The sequence below is a fragment of the Chiloscyllium plagiosum genome, unplaced genomic scaffold, assembly GCF_037043375.1.
Source record: "Chiloscyllium plagiosum isolate Xiang-an unplaced genomic scaffold, Cpla_swu_hap1 HiC_scaffold_6, whole genome shotgun sequence".
Classification (NCBI taxonomy): Eukaryota; Metazoa; Chordata; class Chondrichthyes; order Orectolobiformes; family Hemiscylliidae; genus Chiloscyllium; species Chiloscyllium plagiosum.
The window spans coordinates 19,052,642-19,067,556 of record NW_028270144.1 but is presented as its reverse complement, the minus strand read 5'-3'; the positions used below and the strand labels follow the sequence as shown (position 1 = coordinate 19,067,556).

Sequence of the window (14,915 nt, the reverse complement as noted above, 5' to 3'; positions counted from 1 at the left end):
AGAGAGTTAAAAGCTAGCAAAACCCACCTGACAGGACCAAGTGTTCTGAAAAAAGATACAATGTATCATGTGGTCCAGCTACTGGGGTAGCTGGTTGCCTGGAAATGACAAAACAGATTCAAATTAGGCCATTCAGTTTAAATTATACCCTGGAAAATACCAAACTCCAATCCAATTTGAATTTAGCATATTGACAACCTTAAGCCAATGACACAATCCGATACTTTGGGGAATAAGACCGGGGGTGGGTGGGGGGGGAAATTGAACAGTTGAGAGGAGAACTGCCAAGCTACCAACATATAAAGACTGTCTGAAAAATAGCTCTCTCAGAAGGTACCTTAATCGATCCGTAACTTGTGAAGTAGAACCCCAAAAAAGAAGAAAAAAAGATAGGAATACAGAGAAAACTGAAAGCTGCCTGGTTTTGAAAATCTTACTTGGGAGTTTTATTGGACTAGTATTGTAGAAGGGGACGGTCAAAGATAGGTTAGAGGAAGGACTTGTAAATAGTTGTTAGTTAATTATTCTCTGTTATACTTTAAGATATAATGTTGTTAATTTTTACTTTAAATAGTACTTGGCCTCTCGAATTTTCACCGATTTCTGCACGGGATAAATCGTTTTTGTGTTGCTGGTTTACAGTAAGCAGGAGAGTTTATTTCGTGTCGTAACATCAAGGTCTTTTTCTCAGGGTAGGGGAGTCCAAAATTAGAGGGCATATGTTCAAGATAAGAGGGCAAGGTTTAAAAGGGAGCCGAGCGCCATCAATTTCACGCAGAGGGTAGTGTCTTCATAGGATGAGCTGCCAGAGGAAGTGGTGGAGGCTGGTACAATTACAACATTTAAAAGGATGGGTAAATGAATAGGAAGGATTTAAAGGGATAGGGACCAAATACTGTCAATGGGACAAGATTAATTTAGGATATCTGGTCGGCATGAGTGAGTTAGACCAAAGTATCTGTTTTGTGTTGTACATCTCTGTGACTTGATGTTAAAGTTAAGAGTGTTCCAATAAATAGTTATTTTTGTGCTATTGATGACACCTGGTATGAATTGCTTTTGTCCGGAGCTGCAGTCATGCAAATTGGTCATCTTGCTGATTTAATGAAATTTTGGAACAGCTTGTAGAAAAGTTAGCAGCACACACTTGCTAGTTAAGTTGTAACACAGCTTACAATCATTGTAAAGAGAAAAAAATGACACTAGTTACGTATCAAAGTTCAAAGCTATATCATCAGAAACAATATAAAAACTGAAAATTGCCTGCATGAAAGCTTACAGAATGGAGATTGAGTAGAAACAGTAGATCTTGAGTAGATTGAAGGTAAAGATCCAGTGGTCATGATCCATATAGGTACCAAAGACATAGATAAATCTAGGACAGAGGTGAACAGCTAAATTTAAAAAAAAAACTAAAAAGGTAATAATGTCTATAGTGGAAATTGGAAAACCTGAATTAAAGGAGGAGGTAAGAGTGCAGAGCTTCGGAGACATTATTAAAATCTCCAGCACAGACACAAGTAGGAAAGAGTGTGTGGAAAGGGTTAACAATCAAACTTCAAGCACACTGGATGAACGAATGACAATGAGAAGAGGGGCAGTTAATACAGGCCTGAAGGTGTTAAATCTGAATGCACGCAATGTAATTTATAAGGAAAGTGGGCTTTGGAGCAGATTGAAATTAGCAGGTATGACATGGTGGGCATCATGGAGACTTGGCTGCAAGGGGATTGGGATTGGGAGCTGAATATTCAAGGATTTACATCCTATTGAAAAGATAGGCAGGTGTGCAGAGGGAGTGGGGTTGCCTTATTAGTAAGAAATGAAAGTAAATCAATAGTAAGAAATGAATTAGGGTCAGATGGTGTAGAAGCTGTGGTGAGTAGAATTGAGGAACCACAAAGGTAAAAAAAAACATAGTTGGAGTTGTGTACAGGCCTCAATAGTAGTCAGGAGCTGGGGTGCAAGAAGGTAGAGAGGATATGTAGGAAAGGCAAAGTTAAGTGATCATGGGGGATTTCAGTATGCAGGTGGACTGATAAATCAGGTTGGTAGCGGATTGCAAGAAAAGGAATTTGTGGAATGTCTATGAGACGGCTTTTTGAAGCAGCTTGTGGTGCAGACCACTAGGGAACAGATAATATTGGGTTTAGTGTTGTACAATGAGGCGGACTTGATAAGGGAGCTTAAGGTGAAGGAACCCTTAGGAAGCAGTGATCGTAATATGATTGAATTTACTCTGCAATTTGAAAGGGAGAAGATAGAATCAAAGATAACAGTATTACAGCTAAATAAAGGCAATTAAGGAGGCTGGGGGAGAAGCTAGGTAGAATTGACTGAGAGAGGGGCCTAGCAGGAAAGACATTGGAACAGCAATGGCAGGAGTTTGTGGGAGTAATTCAGGAGACATGGCAGAAATTCATCCCAAGGAAAAAGAAGCATGGTACAGGGCGGATTAGGCAACCATAACTGACCAGGAAAGTAAGGGATAGCATAAAAGCAAAAACGAAAGCATATAAAGTGGCGAAGGGCAGTGGTAAGTGTACAAAGACCAACAGAGGGCAACAAAAAAAAAATAAGGAGGGAGAAGAATAAATATGAGGGTAAGCTAGCCAGTAATATCAAAGAAGACAATAAGAGTTTCTTTTGATATATAAAGGGCAAAAGAGAGGCAAAAGTGGACATTGGACCGTTGGAAAATGGTGCTGGAGCATTTGTAGAGGGGAACAACGAAATGGCTGAAGATCTGAATAATTTGCGTCCGTCTTTACAGTGGAAGACATGAGTAATGTCCCAAAGATTCAAGAGAGTGAGGGTCAGAGCTGAGTAATGTGGCCATCACCAAGGAGAAGGTGCTAGAAAAACCGAATGGCCTGAAGGTGGATAAATCAGCTGGACTAGATGGTCTACACCCCAGAGTTTTAAGGGAGATAGCTGAAGAGATAGTGGAGGCATTTTTGGTGATCTTCCAGGAATTGCTGGGATAAGAAAGGGTCCCACAGGATGGGATAATCACTAACGTGACACCCCTGTTTAAAAAGGGAGTAAGGCAAAAGAGGAAAAATTACAGACCCATTAGCCTAACCTCTGTCGTGGGTAAGATCCTGGAATCCACTGTGAAGGATGAGATTTCTGAATACTTCAAAGTGTATGGTAAAATAAGGCAAAGTCAGCATGATTTCATCAAGGGGAGGTCATACCTGACAAATCTGCTAGAGTTCTTTGAGGAAGTAACAAGCATGTTAGACCAAGGAGAGCCAATAGATGTTATCTGCCTGGACTTCAAGAAGCGTTTGACAAGGTACCTCACAGGAGCTTACTGAGTAAGATAAGGGCCCATGGTGTTAGAAGCAAGGTACTAACCTAGTTAGAAGCTTGGCTGTCTGGCAGAAAGCAGAGAGAAGGGATAAAAGGGTCCTTCTCAAGATGGCAACCAGTGACAAGTGGTGTACTGCAAGGCTTAATGTTAGGACCACAACTTTTCACTTTATACTATAATCATCTAGATGCAGGAACTGAAGGTATTCTGGCTAAGCTTTGCAATCGATCCAAAGATAGGTAAAGGGACAGGTGGTATTGAGGAGGTGGGGAGGCTGTAGAAGGATTTGGACAAGTTAGGAGATTGGGCAAAGAGGTGACAGATCGAGTATGACTTGAGAAATGTGAGGTCATGCACTTTGGTAGGAAGAATAGAGGCATGGGGAGAAAATGTTCTAAATGGGGAGAAAATTCAGAAGTCTGAGGTGCAAAGAGACTTGGGAGTTCTAGTCCAGGATTGTCTCGAGGTAAACTTGCAGGTTGAGTCAGTAGTTAGGAGGGCAAATGCAATGATGACATTTATTTTGAGAGGACTTGAATATAAAAGCAGGAATATGTTTCTGAATCTCTAAATGGCTCACTTTTGGAGTTCTGTGTGCAGTTTGGGCCCCTTATCTCAGGAAGGATGTACTGGCCCTGGAGCGTGTTCAGAGGAGGTTCACAAGAATGGTCCCAGGAGTGAAAAGCTTAACATATGAGGAATTTTTAAGGATTCTGAGTTTATAATCGATGGAGGTTAAAAGGATGAGGGGTTATCAAATTGAAACATACAGAATTCTGAATGGCCTGGACAGAGTGGACATTGGAAAGATGTACTCATTGGTAAGAGAGACTAGGACCTGAGAGTATAGCCTTAGAGTAAAGGAAGACCTTTTAGAATGAAGATAAGGAGAAACTTCTTCAGTCAGAGTGGTGCATCAATGGAATTCAATGCCACAGAAAGCTGTGGATGCCAGGACATTGAGCATATTTAAGACTGAGATAGATAGGTTCTTGAGAATCGAGGGTTACCGGGAGAAAGCGGGATTGTGAAACCTATCAGCCATGATTGAATGCCAGAGTGGACTTGATGGTCTGAATAGTCTAATTTCTGCTCCTATGTCTTTTGGCCTAACACTACATTCTTTAATAATAATTTTCATTGCTTGTAATTCATTTATCAATGGTGACCAAGGATTGATGAGAGTAAATTGAATCTTTTTTTTAGATTAGATTAGATTACATTACAGTGTGGAAACAGGCCCTTCGGCCCAACAAGTCCACACCGACCCGCCGAAGTGGAACCCACCCATACTCCTACATTTACTCCTTACCTAACACTACGGGCAATTTAGCATGGCCAATTCACCTGACCTGCACATCTTTGGACTATGGGAGGAAACCGGAGCACCCGGAGGAAACCCACGCAGACACGGGGAGAACGTGCAAACTCCACACAGTCAGTCGCCTGAGGCGGGAATTGAACCCGGGTCTCTGGCGCTGTGAGGCAGCAGTGCTAACCACTGTGCCACTGTGCTGCCCACAATCTTGTTTTCAAATTTTCTGCATTGATGCTAATTATTCTCCCCCAATTAGATGGTGAGTGCCACTCTGCATGAGTGGTAGAGGATGTCTGGACAATTCATTCCTCAATAGCCAATTCACCTTGGACAGTAAAACTTTTCACATATCATTCTTCAACTTGTGGTGAGGGTGGCTGGGTTCCTGACTGCTGATTTATTCTTCAACTAGTGACTGCACATGAACATGAAGATACAAAATGAGAATTGTAGATTTTCTTTCACACTTGTACACATTTTTACATTCTCCTTCTGTGTTCCAATGATGCTTCAACCAATATCACTTCCACAACAGTTGAGATCAGCAAACCCCAAGGATTAATATTAAAATACAGAAACATCTATGCATTCTTTGGAAACCAGATTTTTGTGTGACTCAGTTGGTCATTTAGCCAAATTTTAAATGTTGATTGAAAAGGCCTTGTGTTCCTACATTACAGCAATGGCTGAACTTCAAAAGCACTTAATTGCCCGTGAAAAGCTTTGGGACGTCTGGAAGGCTCTATAGAAATAAAAGACTTCCTTTTTTTTCCCCTGGAAGGAGACAAATCCCGTACCTGTAGGATTTTGGATTGGAGGTACAGATTAGCCATGATCTAACTGAATGGCAGAGCAGGTTTAAGAATAATGGCCTATACCTTTTCCAAACTGACTTTAAATTGTTTACATTTTGAGCTAAATGACATGGAATCAAAAATGCTTATGACATTTTGTACAACATTTGAAGAAGTATTGGAGTAATATTTCAGCCTTTTACTTTATTTTCACTTAATTCATGGGATCTGGGTATTACTGAGAAGGTCAGCATTTCTTACTCATTCCTAGTTTATCTTGTAAAGGCTTTAGGGAGCCGCTTACTTGAAATGCTGCAGTTCATGAAGTGCTGATATACCCTAGTGCTGTTGAGGGAGTTTAAGAATTTTTGAGCCAGCCACAATAAATCAAAGGTGATGTTGTTCCATATATACTCTATTTTGATATGTTTCACTGGACTGATTGGAGCCAGCACTGTGGGAATCTGTAATTTAAAGTCTACTTTCCTGAACGAGACCATTTTAAAATATTTCTTAGGTATTTTTAATGAGAAAGTGTGTGTTTTGTACAATTCATTGTAACCATATTTTGGGTCTAAATTATATCATCTTATACTATTCCTTCAGTTTATAATCTTCTAAAAAATAGTAACACATTCTAAAGATATGCATTTATATTTTCCCCTTTCAAAGGTAAAAATAGAATTAAACACAACAAAGGGCTGTGTACTTGCATTTTGTAGATTAATAGGCATTGTGGAGTATTAGGAAACCTAGAGATAGTATATCCTTCCTGCAAGCAGTTCAGCCACTCCTCCAATTGAAGTTGGTAAGGCGATGTATCCTGTGTGTTAATGAAGCAAAACTGTGCTTGTCTGCTCTTTTTCCAGTTGGAACATTTTCTAACTTTAAAAAGCCCTAAAAATTGAACTTTAAAATTCAATTTGTGGCCATTGACTTAAAACCTAGATATATAAGCATCTCAATATGCTTACATCTAGGTAAAATCTCAATAATGACTTGAACATTGAAATGAACTGGTCTCTGACATTTATCACACATTGAGTGTCCATTCGCAAGTGCAGCGATTAAGCCGATAAATAAGGGTCATTTGTGTCAATGTCCACTCATGAATGATTAGCCTTAAACCTTGCAAGAAATAGCTTTTGTCTTAGAGCGCAAAGTCTGGCAGAATGAGACAACCCCCTCACAGTTACCTCAGTAAATCAACTGGACTGTGGAAATTATGCCACACTGTGCCTGCATAATCTGACTGTGACATTATTTTTATTTGTTCTTGGAATATGTGCAGCCTTGGCAAGGCAAGCATTTATTACCCATCCCTTACTACCCTTGAAAAAGTTGTGGTGAGCTGCCTTCTCGAATCACTGCAGTTTATCGACAATGCTATTCAGAAGGGAATTCCAGGATTTTGATTCACTGGCAGTGAAGGACAGGTGATCTAGTTCTCAGTTTGAAGGAGATCTTAAGGGTGGTGATGATCCCTTGAGTCTGCTGCCTTGTTCTTCATTGTGCTCCAGATTGGCAGTTTGCAAGGTTTTGTTGAACTAGTTATGTTCTCTGCACTGAATCCACCATGTTAGTGAAGAAAATAACAGCGTTGCTGCCATACAGTGCCTTGTTTGTTCAGGTGATCCAAAGGTATAGGTAAGCAAGTACCTTTTTGAATTGCAGTCATGGTTGTAATGTAGGAAATGTCTCAGTCAAATTTATTCACTGTCTGTTCTGATCAGCAGCAATGTGATAATGATCAGATATCTGTTTTACTGATAATTGTCAAGAGATTAAATATCAGCGAAGTTTTTGTGGAGAGCTCCGTGACTTCTTTTTTGAAATGGCGCCATTGGATATTTTTTGTTGATGTCTAAGGACAGATGGGCTCAGTTTTATTAAATACAAGGTTTGTTTTTATGGCCAGCATTTTTTACCCACCCCTAAATTGTTCTTAATTTGAGCTACATTCTTGAACTGCTGCACCCTTTGGGGTGTAGGCATCCACTCAGTGCAGTTAGGAAGGGAGCTCCAAGATTTGACCCAGGAAAAGTGAAGGAACAGCAATACAGTTCAAAACCAGAATGGTGAGTTGTTTGGAGGGGAACTTGCAGGTCGTGGTGATCCCATGTATCAGCTGCCCTAGTCCTTCTTGGTGATCATTGGTTTGGAAGATACTGTCAAAGTAGCCTTGGTGAGTTGCTACAGTCCATCTTGTAGATGGTACAAACTGCTCCCACTCTGCTTTTGTGGTGGAGAGAGTGAATGTTAATTATGTTGGATGCAGTACCAATCAAGTGGGCTTCTTTATCTGGATTAGTGACAAGCATCTTGAATGTTATTGGAATTGCACTTATCCAGGCAAGTGGAGCGTATTCCACCAATCCCTCTACTGCACTGAATGGATCCAATCTGTTCTTTGTGCTCATTCCTAAGAGAATAACAGCATTGTGCTTGCTAGTGATTGCCCAGCACATCCATCCTTGTAATGCATGACCTTGCTTTAAATTAATTTACTTTAGATTACTTACAGTGTGGAAACAGGCTCTTCGGCCCAACAAGTCCACACCGACCCTTCAAAGCGCAACCCACCCAGACCCATTCCCCTACATTTACCCCTGCACCTAACACGATGGGCAATTTAGCATGGCCAATTCGCCTAGCATGGCCAATTGCTATACCAATTGGAAAGCAAACAAACTCTTGATAATCCAGTTTGAATACTATTACGTGTAAGTCAAAATAAAAAACCATTGCTACCTCCAATATCTTTATAACTGATAAAATTAAATTTTCTTTTAACAACTGATCATCAATAGCATTTAACATGACAGACGAACCCCGGCGATTAAACATGCATTCGTTTCTTTCCTAAATCGTTTGAGAATGTTTTGACTTCTATATTCAAGAGATCATGCTTGTTCAGTCATGCAATATATTTAAGACTGAAATCAGTGGTCTTTTGCATAGTGAGCTACAGAAGGTTAGTGGAACTCAGATAGGGGATCATGTCTGATCTTCTTGGATGTCGGAGTATAATTCAATTCTTAAAAGGCTTAGTAAGTTCAGAAAGGAACCTGATTAAAATATAGGTCAGAAAGAATTAATATAGGTAAATTTTGTGACAGTCACAGTTATAGTCATGTCTTCAAGGTTGCTTTTCCAATGTCTAAAATATTATTTCCACTGAGAGGGCTACTTGATGGAACAGATGAATATGTAAGTATCCGCCAGGACTAAATGGGTTCCATAACTCACCTCTGAGTCAGAAGGTTGGACTCAAGACCCACTCCAGTGACTGGAATCGCAAAATCTAGACACTAATAATCTTAGTGCATTGCTTTGATGGAGGGAAGGGAGGGAGATTGGGGCATGTTGCATTGTTGGAGTTGAGATGTTAAATGCTGAAGCTCCACGTGTCTTTCTAGGTATAAGATCTCATAGCACTACTTTGAAGGTGGGCAAAGGGTTCTTCCTGATACGCTTGCTAATATTTATCCCTAAACCAATATCCTTTAGTGATCATCTAGCCATTATCACGTTGCTGTTTATGTAATTGAGTCATGCACAAATTAGTTCTGTCTGGTCTCCAAGATTGTAAAGTTTGAAGTGTAGTTTTTGTTGCAACTTGAGCTTGTAGAAGATACTATGTAAATGTATATCTTTTATTTTAATAAAAAATATAAGTTACCTTTTAAATTATCATATTTTATGGGCTTGGGAGTGTACTTCTGGATTTGAGATTTTCAGCAAGATCAAGCCTATGACTTAGAATGTTATCAGTGGATATGAGGCATTGTACGTGCTGACTTTGTAATGCAATTGTGTAAACATTTGAACTATTTCTGTTTGAGATTTGACTTTCACTTGACTGGAGGTTAAACCTTTCTTGTCTTACTGTCTCTGTGTTGTAGCTGTTCGATATGTAAGGCAGTACTATTGATGTTTTTTGTAAAAATATTGTTTGATCCTCTGGACAGAACAACATAATGGCTCAATTTTATGGTAAAAATAAAAGAGAAGCGATTGGCACTTATTGTTATTAAAGTGTAAATTGGATGGCAACTTCCTTTGATCATGCAAATGTGGTTACAGTGCCGAAATCTGGAAGTTGTTTTGTCAAAAGCTGTGCTGCATTGATACTTCACTTAGAGACAATGCATTAAACCAATAGAGTGGCATTAGTTGCTATACCTTCTTCATTTATACACACTTACTTACCAGAGAAAATTAGCCACTCCAGTGTATATGCTCTTATAATGGAGTAGTTAGTCTTTATTACTGTCCCAACTGTCTATCTCGCATAGAAAAGTAACTTCAACAAAATATGAAGTGTCAGTCCTTTTCATTTTGCACGTTGTTGGAGATTTAACAAGGAAAGAACATTCACTTAAGTTTAGTAAGTGCATTCTTAGAGCAAGCTTCAATTAACAGGTTGGAAGTTTTTAATAGTGAAATTTGAATTTAAAGAATCATGATTTCAAAAATGCTTTGATTTAAATAAACAATACCACAATGAATTAATATTTATATCTTTAAGTTCATTTAGGTTTTTATTTAAAGTATTTTCGTTTCTGTCTTTTTTTTAAAATCATTCACTGTTAATCTCATCTTTGTTCCCTCTTTGTGCTGATTTGACATTTAATTATTTTCTGGTTTAGAATCTGCTCATGAATAGCTCTTCAGTCAGATTAAGAAGATACGCAGTTGCTTGCCCTGGGTACATATGTCCCTGATATGCCTCGTGTGCCTTAAATGTGGACTTTTACCTCTTTGTGTTACAAGTTAAAGGGAAAGTTTCTGACCTGGCTGGGTGCGGGTGAAGGACCAATAACATTGATACTATCCATAGAGGAGTGTGCTTCATGACCACTACCACCACCACACTCATTCCCCCTGCCTCACCCCATCTTACCCAATCCCAACCATTCACCGCTCCAAAGATTCTGACCTAGTAAAGCTGTGGTCCAACATCAACGCCTCATTTATTTTTAACATGTGAAGATGTTCAAAGCTTGTCAACCAGGCTGTTCAACTAGGTTTCATATCTTGAATCAATCCTGTACTTCACTGCTACCTATACATTTGCATACTACGTGATGGCATCTGTGTGCTACAATAGTGGAAATCATAAACTATATATTTTTCTCATCATAGAAGCCTATAACTGTTCAAAAGGAAGGGAATCTCTTTGAACACATTGGAAGGAATACTGCTGGACAAGGTTACAAGTTTTAAAGTTTTTTTTACTGTAGCAAACAATTAAAATCAATAGAATTAAAAAATTAACAGGTGGAAGATATTTGAAATAAAAAAAGGTACATTTCACTTTAAATAATCAATACAATAAAGAAAAGCCTCACATAGCTACAAGAACCCTCATTTTACTTTGTGTACAAATGTGGGATCATGTGCAATCTCAGTTTTTCCAACTTGCTGTCCACTACATGGGATTTCTGTCTTATTCAAGTGTTTAGAACATTGGATCTCATTTAACCAGCAGCAATATTGTATCCAGCATTCTTGACATGGTTACTGCTGATGAGGTGCCCATCTGTGAACCCTTACTTAGGCCATGGTGGTCTTGGTGGCACAGAATTCCCAATACTCCTCTGACTTGTTTAAATGATCTGCTAGGTTTTGAAACTGCAGCAGTGGATCTTGCTAATCCACAATTTGTGCCCTTTCTTTCTTCAATTATCTACTCTTTCCAGCAATATAACACATAATAACATAGTCTTTACCCTATTATCAGAGACCTACTTCAACACTTGGAACTGTTCAAAGATTGGAGAATAGAAAATTGTTCCATTTGGAGAGAACTTTGCTTGTTTCGTCTTTATAAACACTGTGTGTTTTGAACTGCTAAACAGAAAACATTCTCTGACCTAACCCCACTGCCATTGACTTTATATTCGCCCATTGATTCTTAGCTGTTCATCCCTAATTGACACCTTGGGTCACATGAGCACATTCCTTGGAACATAACTTTGTCCTAATCAGGGAACTTATTAACCCTCTTTTTAGAATACTCTGCAGCCCCATCTGGTTTTCAAAGGACGTTTGCATAGAAAGTAGGTACATAGTTTACCCAGGACATTGGTCATTACGTCTAGAAATGGTATGACTATTTCAAGTTTCTTACTGCTGTGTGTACTTAAAGCACCTAATTCTGTACTGACTAGGGATTAATCCATAGTTCCTCCTTGATGTGTGTGGGTGGCTTAGCACAATACCTCATGTACATTTACCATTGAGCCATAACAGAATAAAGGTACTATTTCTGATGAAAGCTTTTACTGTTGTTTAAATAAGCAGTATTTAAACTATTTAAATAAGTCAGTACTGTAAGAAAACTCATTTAACTTGAAGCCTACTGTGAAGAAAGAGATAATAGTGAATCAGTATGAAATGTGTGGGTTGATATGTCAGTATGCTAACTGCAGCTAATTTTCAACAATTAATTCTCGTATGATACTGTGATCTCCATAGACACTGATAACTTGAGCAATTCAATCTTTCAGTTACCAGTCAACAAGACTTATGTTTTCTAACTTGCTTTTTGTTACTTGTTATGATGCATTATTAACTAAATAGTTTTTTGTCAGCTTTAATTTAAACTATAGAAAGTGACATGGTCCACTTATACTTCCCCAACACATTTTCCATGGAATTATACTCCTTTTAGCAACATTCCATATTGTTCCCTAGTTCCAGTGGATTCCTGTCTATTTCAGTTTTTCCTAGTGATAACTTTGACCATCTCCAGATGTTTTTGTTAAGATTCAGAGAATGTCTTGAATCCACCAATAACTGTAAAGCCTATTCTGATTATTCTTATTCCTTGGCTATTCCAGGAAACAATGGATGCCTCTCCATTTTGACACCACCACCTTCAAATTCCCCTTAAAGCCATCCACCATCCTGACTTGGAAATATATCACCATTCCTTCACTGTTGCTGGGTCAAAATCCTGGAATTCCCATTCTCATGGCATTGTGGATTAATCCACAGCAAGTGAACTGCAGCAGTTCAAGAAGGCAACTCACCGCTACCTTGTCCAGGGCAATGAGGGATGGTCAATAAATGCTGGCCAGCCAGTGATGCTCACATCCCACAAATGAGTTTAAAAAAAAAGTTTTAAAATCTAGTATGATGATGTGACAGATGTGTGTGTAAATGTGCCCTCTATAATTCTGCATTGTGTGATCGGTTCTGTATTCCTGATGGAATCATTACCAAGAAGCACTAATTGGGCTTAATAGTATAATCAAATTAGCCCTTTGTGTAGGACTTCCATAAGTGGGATTGTCATTTGAAATTTTAAATTTGATTGCCTGGAACAGTGGCTGTCGTGTAGATTCAGTCCCATCCCCTCTCACTCTTGCAGCTCTTCTGGCCCCTGCTCTTAGAGTCACAGACACATCTCTTCCCACACCCATGTCCGTCCCACCAACCCCTTTCTCATAGTTTCTCGCAGTGGTGTCTTTTTGTACTAACTGAATGTTTACTTGGCTGAGAAATGTGCACAAACAATTATTTTGTTGTGGAGGATGTATAGAGGGAAATAAAAGTAGTTCTCAAGGTTTTGCACTTGCTGAACTTTAAAACCGTGTAATTCTGTCCATAATCTCAATGAATAAAATTATATCAGAAACTTCTTTTGTGATTGTATAGATCTGTAATGGTGAATAATTTATAGTTCAGGAAGATCAAGATGATTTCAAATATTATAAAATATGATGCTCATTTGCAGAGATGGAACATGCAGAATCTTCTGAAATTGGAAGAGATTGTTGAATTTCTGCCACTGAAAGAAAAGGCGATCATGCATATCTATCTGTTAGAAACATGTAAATGAAACTGTAAAATTAAACTACTTGGGAGTTACAAATGTCTGAACTATCTACTGTCTATTCATGAGTGAACTTAATTGATCATTAGATTTCTAAGAGTTTCCGTTTTTTAAAATGAGTGATGGAAGCTTTTGTGATTTAAAACTTCAATAAATCCTCTGAATGTCTCTTGTCAAAATTGCAGGCTGGTTGCTTAGAAGCTATTTATGCTATAAGGGTAAATGCAGATTGGAACAACAGCAACGCATGGCACTTCTAATAATTTTGTGAGAGTGCCCATGTTAACTGCCATTATCTGAGTAGCCATATTATTTTAGCAGCATCCAAGGAGCAGTCCGATGCTGCCTGACCTGCTGTGTTTTTCCAGCACCACACTCTTGACTCTAATCTCCAGCATCTGCAGTACTCCGTTTTGCCTTTATTATTTTATCAGTTTATATAGATGAAGGGCTAAGTATAGTATTCAGAGCATTCTGCTGTGTAGACTTGGATTTCAGGGCCTCCAGTTTATCTCCAAATTAAGCTTCTGGAAGTACTGTTTTTGGGAGAAGAAAACTTTTTGAAGACATCAAGGCACCCTGGTGAGTTTTAGCAATGTAATAACAAAGCTCAAAAATTGCTTCAGTTATGGCCTCTTAAATTACAGTGTCCTAGCTCTGACCTGCTCTATGCCTCACCTTCAACGATATTTAGTTTTTCTTTCACAACAGAGCATGAGGTTTTGCCCTTCACTTCCAGTGACCCATAAAAGGGAGCCCTTAGCACAGATCCAAGGTCCATATGGTCCTTTCCCAAACGCTCACAAGCTCACGTGCTTTGCCTCCATGCAGAACTAGAAAAAGCTCATCAGTTTCAAAAAGAACGCTTCACTGCTCAAACGGTCCTAAATGGTTCATATTGATTTAGTTTCCAATTTCAGTGAAAGGGATTGTGAAACGAGAACAATTTTGAATGTTGATTGTGAATTTGAAAAGATGTTTAACACGCATGAACTGATTTAGGGTCCCAAATTTTCAAATGAGTGGATAATTTATCTCTGGCTCTTGAATAAGAGAGTGCTCTCTCCTGTACATGAGTTAATCTTCCCAAAATGGAAACTTTGTGATTTTCTTTGCAACAATTTGAGAATTTTCAAACACGTGGTTTATTGTACAACCCGAGTTCAGAAAATGTGGTTTCTGCAGACTATCTGCAAAACTTTGGATTCTACTTTGATTGCTTTGTCATCCCACAAGTTCTGATGTATGACCTAATATTGTATAAACATAGAAACAGTCCCTTGAGTGTTTTCCACCATTTAATAAGTTTATGGTCGATCTGTAATTTAACTCTAACCACCTGCCTTGGCTTCATTTCCTTTAATATTCTTTCCAACAAAAATGTCCCAACCCGAGTTTTAAAATTACTCCCTGTCCGCAATAACATTTTTGGAGTGGTAGAGAGTGGAGGAGAGTTTCCTACCTTTCTGCTACCATGTGTTTGAAGCAATATTTCCTATCAATTCTTCTTTTAATTTAAGGTAATGCCCTTTATTTGTGACTCTGTTATATCCACAATAGGAGGAGCAAATTCTCTCTCTTTCGGCCCAGTACTCCAACGGTCACAAAGTAAAATTAAGTGTTTTGGCCAGTTACCAA

At 38.8% G+C, this 14,915-nt stretch overlaps 1 protein-coding gene across 1 annotated transcript in view; it reads left to right on the top strand.

Annotated features, from left to right (window-relative positions):
• Positions 1-14,915, top strand: part of pcca (propionyl-CoA carboxylase subunit alpha) — a 378,154-nt gene that overhangs the window by 21,984 nt on the left and 341,255 nt on the right. The window lies entirely within an intron of this gene.